This window comes from Otolemur garnettii, unplaced genomic scaffold (genome assembly GCF_000181295.1).
Source record: "Otolemur garnettii isolate 467f Iridium unplaced genomic scaffold, OtoGar3 scaffold00164, whole genome shotgun sequence".
Taxonomy (NCBI): Eukaryota; Metazoa; Chordata; class Mammalia; order Primates; family Galagidae; genus Otolemur; species Otolemur garnettii.
Window position 1 is genome coordinate 2,670,888 of NW_003852559.1, and position 14,020 is coordinate 2,684,907.

General features: G+C 40.1%; 1 protein-coding gene across 1 annotated transcript in view; it reads right to left on the reverse strand.

Annotated features, from left to right (window-relative positions):
- NDST3 (N-deacetylase and N-sulfotransferase 3) overlaps positions 1–7,479 on the reverse strand; it is a 180,756-nt gene extending 173,277 nt beyond the window's left edge. Inside the window, exon 1 of the mRNA XM_003800067.2 lies at positions 7,231–7,479. The gene's annotated coding sequence lies outside the window, so the exon portion shown is untranslated. The remainder of the gene's footprint in view (positions 1–7,230) is intronic.
- Between the last annotated feature and the right edge of the window lie 6,541 nt (positions 7,480–14,020).

Here is a 14,020-nt window from a genome sequence, read left to right on the forward strand (position 1 = left end):
CTCCATTTGTGTGAGTCATATGTCAGGCATATGTTTGTAACTTGGGGACTGCCTGTATGCACTTCAGATTGAATTAGGGAGAATGATGAAATGACGCATGGTGAGATAGAAGACGCACCATGTTCTACAAAACAGTGGGATGGAGACAAATAAAAAGTCAAGAAAATCTTCGAAATTGATGGACCATAGACAAATCTCAACATGCCACAGGAAACTAATTCCTCAGGAAACCCTTCCCTCACTGACTCTATTCTTCCCCCTTTAGACCCGACACCCTTTGAAGACTGTATCACAACTATTACAAATATTATTAACAAAGTTTTTTTTTTAATGTCTCTCTTCTTTGTTAGATTGAAATCTCTAAGGATATAGGGCTCATGTTATTTCCAGTAATCTTTCAAATGAGAAACTGGATAAAAACATTTTAAAGGCCAATGAGATTAACAAATGGACACTTCAGTATGGTGATGACTGTGTTGTTGAAGTGCTTTCACAAAAAGGCTTTGAAAATTGCAGACTTTTGCATGGTCAAGGCTCTCTGAATAACTAAAGGGCAAGCGCACTGGCCTGCATGTCCAAAAGTTTCCATGGACACAGCTGCCTTTATGAGTAGTATAGAGATGATGGTGGTGGTTGCACTCTGCTCCCTGTTCAACTGGTAAATGACGGGGAAACTGCATGTGAAATTTAGATAATCAACACACCACTTAGCAGGCATTCTGGAATAAGCCGAGTTTATTCCAGGTACAGAAGAGTTACAAGGTTGGATAGGTTATAAATACCACCATCAGGATTTCCTCTGAAGGAAATGACACCTTATAGGAGGTAAAACAGCAATGGGAACACAGCCAACGTTAATGAACATTGGCTATGCACCAACACTTCGTCGGACCCTTTTGACAAAGCTGAGTACCTGCCTAAGATGTCACAGCTGGTAGTGGCTGCCCTGAAATTTGAAATCTGACAACTTGTATCAAAGACATCATACACCTGGGAAGACTACTACAACACATCCCTTCCAATGCTAGGAACAAATAGAAAATTGATATGGGACAGCTATTACCTTTAGATAATGCAGTTTCCTGTATTTCCATACCAGGAAAATGGTATGCTGTGGTACCAACTTAAAAGAGTTTAAATCAGGATTATGAAATACACTATTAAAAGTACTTAAAATAGTGATTGGCACATACAATGAACAAATAAAATTTACCCAGCATTATGACAGTGGTGAAGATTGTAGACGTAACACATGAAATGTGAAAACTATTCTGAAGATGGCCAGTGAAAGGGCACCAATGGTTCATATGGGGGCAGCCACAGCATTACAGCCTGAGAAGCAGTGTGGGAAGCACAGAAGTCCAGGCTTAGTGCCGGGATCTAAAGCCAGATGGGTCTTAGAGCAAAGGAAGAGGCTCCATGAGAGGCAAAACCAGCACCCGGCCCTTGGGTTTCCTCCCATTCCTCCCCCTTTCCTTTGAGGAGCTCCTGGGCTTTCATTACTGCCATAGTCTAGTAAATTCCAAATATTTATTTGTGACTCAGACATTCCCCCCCTGAGGTCTAGGACTTGAAATTGAACTATCAAGTTGATATACTAGCAACAACAACTCCCATGAACGGTGCCTTTTCTTATTATACACCAGCCACTGTTGGGCTCCACCAGAATCATGTCACAAGCAAACCCAGCATTCCCAAATCAAATTTATGAACTTCCTCCTAAAACCATCTCCATCATCCCACAATCATCTAGTGGTTCATCCTTGACAACTTCTTCTAGTTTCTCCCTGCTGATCTATAGGAACCCACACCCTCTCATTGCTGTTTCCCCAAACTCACTCGAGCTGGTGCACTTTCCCCCTATCCAGACAGCATTACTCACTTGAATTACTGCAACAACTAATCTCACCGCAAACGCTCTTGGCTCCTTCTACACTTTTCTCAATGCAGCATCAAAGTGGAGCTCTGACTATTTCTTTCCAGCTGGAAACCCATCGGTGGCTGCTTATTTTACTTGCTGATAAAAACTCGAATACCTACATATGTCCCATGAGACCCTATAGGGTAAGCTGCCCACTCTTACCTCTCAGGCCTGGTTAGAAGATACACTCTCCTTTAAGTTCCAGGTGTATGAAACTAGTTTCCTCCATGACTGTCTCATATCTTCCCACCTGCTGTTTTCTTTGTCTGTAGGTTTTTTTCCCCCCTTCTTCTTCTGGCTTCATCTCCCAAATTCTACACTTCTAAGTATAAATGTCCCTTTCTCACAGAAATCTTCTCTAATCTGTCAGACCTCTCTGTTACACATTCTCACATCCACACTTCATCTCTGTAGCATGTTCCACAGTTATAATTAGTCATGAGATCTTCTGTAACTTTTTGTCCTGTTCACCTCTATATTCACACAGTACTTGGAATAAGAACAGCCCATGGGATACTTGTTGAATGAGTGGATAAAAAGGCCTCTACTACATTTTACAAATAGCAGCTGCATTCATAAACCAGGGCAGTGCTCAAGTCAAACCATCTTCCACAGACTTCTCCATCAGTCACTTTGGCCTCAAACAGTCAAGGCGATGATATAAACATTGTGAGGCGCAGCAACCATCTTGATCAGAGTTATAAATCAAGCACACCCAGAATGCGCCTTTCACTGAATTTTACTCAACTACCTATCTTTCCCATCCTGAGACTTCCCAGAATTTGGTGTGAAGAGAAGAGCTTTGCAATACATCTGTTTTTTTTTTTTTTTTTTAAAAAGACTCTCCACCAAAGAAACATGAATTATTTACTATTAACAAAAGGCAGAGGGAGAAATTAGTTTGGGGGATCCCAGACAATTCCACAGACACAGTGAAAAAGCAAATATACTCAAACGTTCCTTTCACAAAATACTGCCATATCTGCGAGAGGAAGTGCTTACTTGTCAATGTAACCCATCTCTTCTCTTCCAGGAACACCCACCATCATCCCAAAGTAAAAATCAATTTCTAAATGAAACAGAATCATGTTCGAGTTGGCAGTATAAGAAATGTGAAAAAAGATTACCATCTGGAAAATGAGTATTAATAACTGAAGAGCTTCAGGTTCTAACATAAATGAAAGATATTTAAAAGATCTTGACAATATTCCTCTTTCTCAAAAAGGAATGAACTACAAAACCCTATTTTGTAGTGCTGAAAAATCTATTTGGATGTCTCAAATGCATTATGTGAACTTGCTAAAAGTAATTTGGTAACATTAAAAATCGGCAAAGAAGACGCTTTTCTTCAGGAAAGAACGTGGTTAACTGTGTCATGTTAACTGAACCCTGCTGGGGTAGGCAACTCAGAAGCTGATTTGCATGGAGTACCACCAAGAATATGCTCTGCCTTTAGAATTGCATTTTTTAAAAGATGGACGGGAGAAAAGCTGCACTTGGCATTAGCTTTGTTTGGTAGATGAAATGGAACGTGACTTTCTATTGCAAGGGTCCCTCCCTCTTCTATTTAGAAATTATGAAGGGAAGAATACGTTTTGTTCACCTCCCTCAGTGTTACACCATCCAGTGGGGCAAGGGAAGAAAACCCACTCTACGGCTGTTTGCTGTTTGTTCTTGCTGTCTGACTTAAGGGGGCAAATATCTCCCCATGCTCTTAGGTTGACCCACAATGCACACATCACTGCCTAACAACAAGGCACTATGAGTACCGTCAGTGCAGCTTTGAAGATCTAATACAAGCCTTATTACCTTTGTCTTTCATCAGAATTGTGGATATTGGTTGCCTGGACCATAAGATGTAAAGTTGTTGACTATGTATTTGGGAAAGTAGATGAATAAGAAGGAAAGGCAGCCAATCTGCAGAGAGAAGAGGATGGAACAAGAACAGAAGGAGCAATGGAGAAATCTGATAAGGAGTCCCCAAGAGGCTGGAAGTCCTGGCTCTATTAGTCTCTATTCTATGGTACGTCAGTGAAGTCAGATAAATTCTTCTTCTGCTACCTTGGAAACCTCATGGAATAAGTGACAGCCATCTCAACTAGGGTATCAGAAGAGGAGAATGAAATCACCTAAACCAGACTGTATATACCTCACTAGGGAAAGTACCAGGCACTGCTTTATGTCTGGCATAAAAGTAGGTACTTAGTAAATAGCTTTTGGTTACTGGATGATTATCTCACATGCCAGAGTAGAAGTGCTAGAGATGGATTATCTCCATTAGCTCAAGAGGCATTTCAAGCATAAATATTTGAAAACCTATAGGAAGACAACACAATCTAATGGTTAAAGAATTGCACAGTGGAGCCAGACTCAAACTAAATACAGCTCCATCATTTGCCCAGGTTGTGGTCTTAAGCAGGTAGGTAACCTCTCAGCATCTCAATTTCCTCATTTGTGAAATGAAAACAGGATATACCTCAAAGAATCTTTGTGGAGATTACCAGAGTTATAAGTTAAAACGTAAAGTGCTTAGAACAGTCTCTGGTACAAGGTAACCATTCTATAAGTGTTCATTGTTATTTTAATCACTTACATCTTTACCAGTAAAAATCTAGACAATAGCACCTATCAGGAATTTCTGTATTATTCTCTAATGCTTTTTTCATATGCATTTGTATGCTTTTGCCATGTCTATTTGTCCTACCTGCCAGGGAATTTTCTACAATGTCGGACAACAAGCAGGAGAAGAAATGATCTCTGAGATGCTCACTTCACAAATGAAGAAATCTAGCTCCAGAGTCTGCAAGGGAGCTGTCCAAGGCCACTCTTTCCCCTCCAGAGCCAGGCCTAGAATAGAGATCTCCTTTCATGTTATTTTCAAATATTGTAATCAAACAGAATGATAAAAATTGAAATGTAAGTAGCATGTAGCATCACCGAGATGCTTCAATGTTTTAGGATAAGACCACCATAGTTGACTTATAAGCTCTAGTTTGGCAAGAGTTATAGCCATCAGTAATTTGTAGGCAGTTTTGTACAGCGACTTATTATAGACATTAATTAATTGTAGTGGGCCCTGAATACTTCTTTTCCAGCCATGTAACTTACATGAAATTTATGACAAATGTTTAGAGTATCTTGAAAGGATAATTTTCTCACTGTGATATCCAGGTGCCTGAGGATATCGTTTTTATTAAAGGCAAACAAACATACAAACAAACAAATTCTAAAACTGATTCTTTGCTAAGAAAAACTTTAGAGATAAAATAATTTTGAGCATTGTTCAGACTAATTATAATGTAGGCAATTAACTTGGGGGCCTGGAAGCATCCCCAATCTGGACAGGTGTTGAGAGTTCATGCATTTCAATGTGAATGCTCATTTCCAATAGCCACAGCACAGGGAAAGGGAACTTCCACTTTTTTCCCCTGTTGTCTACTAAGCAATGTCTACAAGGGATATTTCCCTAATGTCTACGAGGCATTCATCTAGTTGAGAACAGTGTTTTTATCGTCAATTCTATTTCTCTGATTTTTACAGTCCATACAAACAACAAAATATTTAAATATAGCTTTGAAAAATGTATTTGATACCTCAGTAGATGCATGTTTCAGTTTAAAAGCTGCATCAAAGAGCACCTAAGACTCAGTCAGGTTTCAAAGAAGTCATATAATCAGATTCCTTGAACTAAAAGAAAAATTGATAATTTCTTTATGGATTTAAAATTGTGAAATGACAAGTCAACCATTAAATACTCAGATTCTAGCTTAGAAGAAATTCTTCAGCAGAATATATGGTTCAGAAAAAGAACCTCTAATGTCTGGTTGTCTTTTTTTTTTTTTGTTATTACTATCTATTTTTTCAACAAATCTTTCAGTTATACCAAAAATAACTCTGTACTTCTGCCATGTTCAGAAATAATTTTCTTAAGAAAATGTATTAGAGAAGGTATACTATAATGCATTCAAACTAAACTCTATGAAATTTCTGCAGAGATAAAAGTTTTGTTTTATTTGAAACAGTATAGTACCAGGAGAATCCTTCATTATTAAAGACTAGGAAGAAAATGAACTGATGTTAGTTTAAAAATGAACATTTATTTAGACAAAGAAATAAGCCTCGTGCTTTACTATCAAGACCGTAAGGAAGATAGTAACAATATCATAGACATGACAGATATTATGTTAACTAGAGAAGCAAAAAGATAGAAAGTGGTTGGTAGAGTGAGCCTCTTTATACATTCAGTATTATTTTAAAAGGAGTCTCTTTCCAATATATTTTTGAAATATTCCTCTCAAGTATAAATATTGACATGAACTATGGTTGTAGAAAATAGAACATTTCCTTCAGCTAAATATCAGATATTTGAGACAGTCTCCTCCCTATCATTCTGCTCTCTTGTGGTGAACAGCATTGTTCACTAGCGGGTAATATGGTATTTTCAAAAAAAAAAAAAAAAAAAAAAAAAAAAAAGAGTAGGTCTCAGATGAGTTTGCAACATGCCTCAATATTTGATTTGTGCTTTAATATACGACTAAGAATGCAGCTGTTTCCATTGTTGTGAAGTGTTTTTCAAAACTCTTACAGATTAATATGTTGCTGTGTCCCCATATGTTTATAAATCATATAGAAATATTTCCCACTTTCAATGACTTTGGGTCTTAAATAGTGCCCACATATTAGAAAAACTAGGTGGAAAAACGATACAGACAAAGCTCCTAGAATGTAAGTTGGTTGTTCCCTGCACCCCCTAAAGTGAATCCATTAAACAGAAGATACATCTATTCTCTTTTTCATTTAAAGCTTCTACATTTAATACTGAGGCTGATTATTTCGAGTGACATTTAATTTTATTAATTCTACAATTTTAAATAATGTGTGTAAAATAAACTACATCAAATAGAAAGCTTTGTTTTGGATGATTACTGTGTGGATGGGCAGGTAGTTACTTTAAATCTCTGATGTTGCTTCCAAAATTCTGTCAAGGCAACAGCCGCGCTCTGCTTAGCAAATCTGTGGCAGGATAATTCTAAGTTGGTGGTGAAGATCTCAAACAACTGTAAGGTACTATAGGACTATCTCCTTAGGATAAAGCAGCTTTAAAATTTCCCCTGGATGATAAGATAGTCCTTTGTTCACTTATTTTAATCAAAATACTCTGTATTTTTTTCTTCAAGAATAAGACGAAGCACTTGTTCAATCCTGAAATTTTTAAATTAATTGGAAACAAAGTTGTTATCTCTTACTAAAAGCCCCTACATTTATGAATGGGGCATTAGTGTATAGTGTAATTAAATAAATACACTTACCTGGAATTAAAGTTCAAAGGGCTGGAAATGCTGGAGAAACTTTCAATGGATGGAAAAGAAACGGAAACAGTAGCATCTGCCACCATCGGCGGAGGCTTTTGGCTTTACAAGTGGCAGCAACACCAGTCCCGGCCCAGTACTCTCGTGTTACATAACATTTTATTAATATTAGCCATCAAACTGCTACCAAGCTGGTGAGGCACTAGAGGGCAAGAGTGTCACATGCAAGCCCCGTCGCCGAGGGACCGGCTTTGGTACCACTTCAGGAAGACAGATGCTAACTGAGCTGATAAATAACAGGACGCGCGAACGCAACGGCAAACTTGTAATGTTCCTCAAAGAATATTTTAAATGTCAATGTTCTGACTAGCTGAAGAGTTAACAGGTTAATAAATGCGCATAAGCAAATAACCACACTCTGCAAAACTTTCAGGATTATATTTACAAACCTAGTCACCCAGGAGACTGTATTTTTTTTTTCTCCATTGTCTAAATAAACTTATTTAAAACAGGAGAAAAGGGGCTGGTTAAATAAAACGGGGTGCAGGACCCCTTCATTTCAAGGCGAGAGAAACTTGTCCTGCCCGTGGGCCACCTTTAGAGTCCGGTGTCAGTCGCCCGGCTCAGGTTTCTGGGCGAGGACCAGCGGCCCCTTCCTCCGCCGCGGTTACCTGGGGCTGCAGCGCTCCGCGGGCGTCCTCTTTCCCGGGGTCCTGGGCCTCGGCGGCCACCCCAGGTGGCCCCGCCGTCCGGGAGGCGCTTGGGGGCTCCGCGGCGTCCGGGGTCCGGCAGGGACGACTCGCGAGCCGCCCTCCCCCCGCGCGCCCGGGCTTCCGGGGACGCAGACGGCGGCGACGCGGGCCGGTCGGGCGGCGGCTGCAGGGCGAGCGCCGCGAGCGCGCGGGGGACTCCTGCGCTCGCTCCGACACGATCCGCGGCTCCGGGACCCGCCCGGCCGCGCCGCCGCCCTCGCCACCGCCTCCCGGGGCGGGCGCCGCCGCCTCCCCGCTCCAGGCCCGCGCGCGCTCGCCCGGGGAAGGGGCGGGAGCCGGAGCCGGGGCCGGAGCCGGGAGACGCCTCCATCGGCCGGCTTCCCTCCCCGGCCGGCCCTGCCCGTCTGGATGCCCGGACTTCGGCTTAGGAGACCAGAGGGTTCAGCCCAGCCTGCCAGTGCCGACCGCCTCTGTGGGTGGGTCGGTAGGGGCCGCCGTGGACAAGCCGGGTTGTGCGGCGGGGGAAACGGGCACCGGTCCCGGAGGCGAAGCTGGAAGGTGGGGCGCACCCGCGCGGTCCCCTCTGGTCACGCTCCGGCTGTTGGCACTGGACAGGGCAGAGCGCAGCGGGTGGCTGCGAGGCTGGGAGAGTTCCCTCTATTCGCCAGCTTTGAAAGGCCATGTGTTCCAGCCCCTGAAGATAAGTGGAAGGCCAGCGACTGGAAAGACATTTGGATTCAAGGTGTGAGATTACACCCTGCAAAACTACGGTTTTATTAAATCCCGGTTTTTTTTTTTTTAAGTTCTCATTTGGTTCCACTAACATAACATATGAGAGTTCTAATAAGTGGGGTCCGCTAATGATAGCTCGCGGTGGACATCTGTGCTTTTGCTTCTCAGCAGTGACTCTGGAGGACAAAATACCCGTTTGTTTTGCAGGAACCAACCCTTACCTCACTCTTCAACCCATTTGTTTCAGGACGTGTCAGCCGCCATTCTCACTTGCTGGTTAACTCAGTACTTAGGTCTGGCCAGTGGTGCTATGAGGACCTCCTGGCAGCTGGGATGGGTATGTGACCCAAGTCTGGCCAAGCAGAGACAAGGCGGCAGCGTTCTGGGAGTTTTCCCTTTCCCCTGCCCTTTCCCCTTTCCCCTTCCTCCCTTCACTTCTGTGCCTCCGTTGTTAGGAAGTGGACTGTCTTCTACTGGACGTTGCAGAATGTCATCCTGTGAACTCTGAAAATGCAGCTAAGACCTATAGAGGCAAACCTGGGAGCTGGAGCCCACGTGGAGATTTTTGAGCTCTGAAACCAGCTATGGCTGACCCGGGTTCTACCTCTAGACATGTTCACGCATTAATCAATAAATTCGTTTTTGCCTTAAGGCAGCTTGGGTTTCATTTTCTGACCATTGGAACTGACGAGATCCAGATGATACAGAAATAAAACTTTCTGTTGTTTACTAACTTTATGAGCGCTTTTAGATTCTTATAACAAGACCTTCATGTAGATCACAATGTCCTCAGCTGGAATTTTTAAATTAAGTCGAGAATTTGTATCCTCTTTTTGTTCTATGCACAGAGAGCCTACACAAGTGACTGAAGCCATTGCTCTTCTGGAAACCTAGAAAAATGTCAGGGTGGTATAATTCTTTGTCTAGATGATATACATTAGATTGATTTTATTTATCTTGTTTTTTCATTAGACTCTCCCCTGGAAGGCTTGTGCCTTGTAGGAATTTTAAGGAGCTACATTTATTTCTATTTATTCCTTATCCAAGAAAGTGTGCCACATCTTAGGAACATTGACACATTCATCTTTTTAGTCATCAAAACATTATTGAACACCTATTAAACTTGAACACCTATTAAATGGCTCTGGGGATACAACAATATTGAGGGGAAAAACAGGAACTTTTTCAGCCCTTTAGTTGCTTATAATACATTGATAACAGGGATGGGGGGCACGGTTTTCTATATGATTTTGGAGAATGGACAAGATTCACGAATCTATAAATTGCTAAATGTTTTAGGGTCTATGAGTAGGTTCAGAAATGGCATTACTTTTTAATTTTTTTCTATCTTACCTGACCAGAAGCAAACCTAACAACAACAAAAAAACCCAGATAACCTTTTCTACAAAATGTTTAGTGATTTTACAGCTATTTTGAGGTTTCCTTCAGGTGAATTGGATCAGAGACGTAATCAAATTTCCCATTACTCTTGGGAGAGTTGCTACCTTCACTAACTACTGCTACTTCTAATCATCCTTCTGGAAGGACAGTCAGCTTAGGGTTATGCTAGCTTTCCCCAAGAGATAGTCAAACGTTACAACCCTGTTCCAGAAGCTCCCATCAGAACACACATGACGTGTGAGCCAGTATCATGGTAGACTGGCAGGCTGCCTATATTTCCTTTCATTGCTGGGCTGCCTGCCCAGCAGAGAGGTAAGAAGAGGACAGACAAGCAGTCAGCCTGGCCCCGGTAGCCCTCCTGTCCTCTCTTCTTTCCCTAATTCAGAAAGAGTAAGATCAGGGAAAATTTTTCCCTCCAGAGAGATATCTCGTTATAGACAGCAAAGGACCTGTGGCAATGCCCAGGAAGGGGTGGAGTGACCGTCTGGTTTAATGCCTCATGTTTGGGAAGTACTTCAAATTCAGTCATCTCCAAAAGGGCTTGTGCAGAATTTTTTAATATGATAGATGGGTTAGCTTTAGTTTAAACTTTTGGGATATACCACAGTTTTCGTAACTATGTTTGGCATTTCTATTATTATTGCTTATGTAAATACCAAGAATCTCAAAAAATGGAAGAGGCTCAGACTTCTGCAAGCCTCTGAGAAACCCTGAGATAATGTGAAATATTTTTATTAGAGTCCCAGCTTCAAATACAAAAAGAAGCATCGGCCTGTAAAAGAAATACCTATAGAAATAATTTTTAAAAAAGGAAGAAAGAAATGTACTTTTATCCATTGAAATAATTCAGCTTTGTTTTTAGTCCCTTAAATAAAAGGCATTGAATAGCAACTCCTGGTGATGTGGAAATTTACTAACTTATGTAACTCATATAATTTATTAACTTTTAATTCATATAAGTTAAAAATTATTTGTATGTCTAGATAGGTTTTTGTCCTTCATCTTGAATGCTTGTGAGTGAAGCATGCTGATTACAAAAGATGTTTGGGAAACTCATTTCGATTTTCAGAATTTTCTTCTATTTTTCAATGTCAAAATTAAAGCCATATATTATTCTATTATGACAAGTATTAAAAAGGTACAAGTATTATAAAGGACACATCAGTATTTCTGACCTGAAACAGCCATTAAGTGTAAGTATTACAATTTCTTTGAAAACCTTCAGCTTTGACTTATAGTAATTAATGATGTTGTTAAGCTGTTCAAAGGTAATGGGGCGAGGATTTAACAGAAATCATATCCTAGCCAGGAAGTGCTAACTCAGCCCAAGGAAATGTACTCCAGCTTTGCTTGTCTCAAGAGATGTTAAAGTGAAAATACAGCAAACATAAAAATCTCAGCAAAATGATTGGTTGGGAAAAAGGGAAGTGGAAGGGGTGTCAAGCTACTGAAAAGCCACAGGAAGATGAACTTTCCCTGCTTCTGATGCTCCTTGCAAACATTGCCTGTGAGAAGTAAATGAGATTGAATTAGGAGTATGAGAATCTCCTTTGTAGAAACACCAGTTTAATGTTTAAGGGACCAGACGGGGGCCGTGATTCTCACGCTTTAGTGTGCATGTGCCTCAGTTTCCCTGGCAGCTTTATTAAATCATGGGTTGCCTCACCCTCAGAGTTTCTGATTCAGGACATTGGGAGGTAGGACGAGAGAATTGGCACTGCAGCAAGTTCCCAGGTGATGCGGATGTCAACTGCCTGAGACCACCCTTGAGAGCCCCTGAATTGGAGTGTTCTTGGGAACATAGAGTATGCCATTATGGGAGTCTATAAAAATGAACATTTATTCCTGCAGGGTGTCACAAAAGTTGCCTCTAATGTTGCCATATATGGGAAAAATGGAAAAATGGGAAATTGTAGCTAAATGTACCTTTATTTACAACATGCCTATTATGAAATTTGACAGAGGTGACCAATATGTAGGGAATATTTTGTAAGTATTTTTTGTAAAATTTCATAATGAATATGGTGTAAATAAAGGCACTTTAGCTACGATTTCCCATTTTCCCTATGGATGGTGACTTTAGGGGCAATATTTGGGATAATTTGCAGATCAATTCTTTGGTTTTCAAAATTAATTTTTTGTTTATTATGATAAATATACAGTAAATTCTGTATTTTCATTGGTCTTCTATATAATCAAATTATAAAGTGCCTTGATTAAAAATACAGGGTGTTTGGCCTAGCAAAAAATAGCAAGATTTGGAATCAGGAGACTGAATGCTGGGTTCTTACCTCCTTGCAGGCTGCTTCCATCCCTGGCTGGCTTTGTCTCCCCCTGCCTGGATACAGCGCCTTGCACATCAACAGTCATTTAAAACACACTGTAGAAGAGAAAGAGATTATTTTCTTAGTATAATAGGCAATGATTTACACTATCCCTGCTGAAGGGAAAACTCTATTTTATCCCGTCTTTACTAAAACAAAAGTAATTTCTTAGCTGAAAAAAATACCCGTTCCCATTATTTTCTATAATTTCTTTCTAATTTCTAAATACTTTGTCTTCAAAAATAGCTTTTTCTCTATGTACAAACTATTTTAAATTATTATGTGCTGAGCATAAGGTATATAGTTAATTACAAGCCTTGGGTGATGACTGTTTGGCAGTAAAAACATATTCTTATCTATAGGCTTAGCTTCAATTATCGAAATAACTGTGGTTTTGTTCCACCTTAATGGGGAAATACAGGCAATCATCAGATTGTCGAACAATTTGTGTTAAGCCTTCAAAGCGATCTCATAATATTCAGGCAGGACCAAATATCATTAAGGTGTTTCTTTGATCTAGCTTGCAACATTAAAACATCATTTTATAGCTTGGCCTCGTGCCATGTAGTACAAGAGAGATTCATTTGGGGAGTAAAATGGATGATTTCTCTCTCAATTTGTCTGAAAACAGGCTTCATAAACATCCCAGAGTATATTCACTACCGTCTTATTATGATGTTTCTCCATTATATCTGATTCTTGGATTTCAAGAGGTTAAAGCAAATAATAAACATTCAGGACGTAGGAGCTGTAGGAATTAATTTTGTTTATCTCCTTTGTAAGTATGTTTTTGAAATAGTGATATGAGAAGTTGTTAGAAAAAAAGAGAAATAGCAGACAGCGTTGAGATGCCCTGTACATTACGGATTGACAGACAAATCCAATATGCTTCGGCTTGAGGCAGTTCGACTGAGTTCTTCACCATACATTTGAATTAGAGAGGTACGTGTAAGGGTATAAAAAAATGAAAATTTAATTGGAAAGAGAAAATGTTTGCATATGTGTCTTTCTACCTCACACAAGAACAAGTGCCCTTAGTCGTGATGGAAGAAATAGACAATGGAAATCCTGTTCACCCAGCAGTAAACTTAATGTGTTACTCAGCAACTTTTGCCTTCTGGGAGAAAGGTAGCAGAGACCCTTATTTATTTTTCTTAAAATTCACACTTGACATTAAACACATTAAACATATACACTTAATTAAAATGAAGTCACAGGAACCAATGGTCAAACACAAAATAATTTTTTCCAAAATCTCATTTTAATCACTGGGATCCGTAATCATTTTAGTTTCCTTCCCCAGGCTAGGGCTCAGCCCTCTGGACAAGGTGAATAAGTGTTGATTGGAAAAATGAATCCAAATCTTAAAAATTTTCTTTTCCTTAAGCCCTTTAGATAACATATATTGAAGAATTAATCTTTGAAAGATTGTATTAGTAGTTTGTGCCTGTAGTGTTATATAGAAGTCATACAATTAGAGTTTAATCCTCGGTTGATTAGGGCAGGGGCAAAATGTTAGTAGAGGTTCCCTCTAGAGTTCTAAAACTATGATAGCTTTGTATTTACAGCAGAAGAAAACAATTTATACTAGGTTAAAATACATGAAGAGGTAATAGAATT